Source organism: Crocuta crocuta, unplaced genomic scaffold (assembly GCF_008692635.1).
Source record: "Crocuta crocuta isolate KB4526 unplaced genomic scaffold, BGI_CrCroc_1.0 scaffold586, whole genome shotgun sequence".
Classification (NCBI taxonomy): Eukaryota; Metazoa; Chordata; class Mammalia; order Carnivora; family Hyaenidae; genus Crocuta; species Crocuta crocuta.
Genome location: NW_027532407.1, coordinates 1,860,425 through 1,861,185, shown reverse-complemented (window position 1 = coordinate 1,861,185; position 761 = coordinate 1,860,425). Strand labels below are relative to the sequence as shown.

At 55.5% G+C, this 761-nt stretch overlaps 1 non-coding gene across 1 annotated transcript; it reads left to right on the top strand.

Annotated features, from left to right (window-relative positions):
* The first annotated feature begins 405 nt into the window (after positions 1-405).
* On the top strand, positions 406-477 carry TRNAE-UUC (transfer RNA glutamic acid (anticodon UUC)). The gene has a single exon. It is a non-coding gene; the product is annotated as a tRNA-Glu (tRNA).
* Positions 478-761: the final 284 nt, after the last annotated feature.

The following is a 761-nucleotide window of genomic DNA, read 5'->3' as shown; positions in this document are numbered from 1 at the left end:
CGCGCCCGCTGCAGTGTGGCCTCCGCGGTGGCGGTGCGACGACTCCACGCAGCCCTGGTTTCTTATTCCCGAGTCTAAGCCTCAAACAACCAGCCCTTTTGCACCCTGCGGGATTTCCTGTGCGGAGCTAGGAACAATGACTCATCCAATCTGGGGTGTACTTGGGTGTAGACGTGCTGTCTAGAACCAGGAGACGGGATGAGATCACAAAGGACGCGAGGGTGGAAAGATTTCAGCGGCTCCCCGCGAGGAGCGGAGTCGAGCGCGGGCTGCAAAGGGTTAAGGAGCCTTAGGATCCCCGCAGGCGCAGAAACCGATCTGACTCGGGAGGCCTGGTGAGGCGGCGCTGGCGGAAGCCGCTGTGAACGACTCAATTTACCTAGATGTACAGCGACACTCGTCGTCTCCCACATGGTCTAGCGGTTAGGATTCCTGGTTTTCACCCAGGCGGCCCGGGTTCGACTCCCGGTGTGGGAACGCCAAAAGACTTTTAGGAAAAAGGAAAATCAATTTAGTCCTCCTTAACCAGGAGAAACCTGATGTTTTTAGAAAATGCTATAACCCGGAAAGCTTTGGAGCCGAAGGGAATCACGGCCTCCCACCCTTAACCCGGTTCCGCTGGCCGAAAGGCGGTAGCTGCCAGCAGTGCGAAGTTAGCATATGAACCCAAGTGAAGAAAATCGTTCCCGTGCGAAGATACGTGTTCCAGCTGGTTCTTCTGATGTAATTGCTCCTTGTACTGTGGATATGGAGCAAATGAC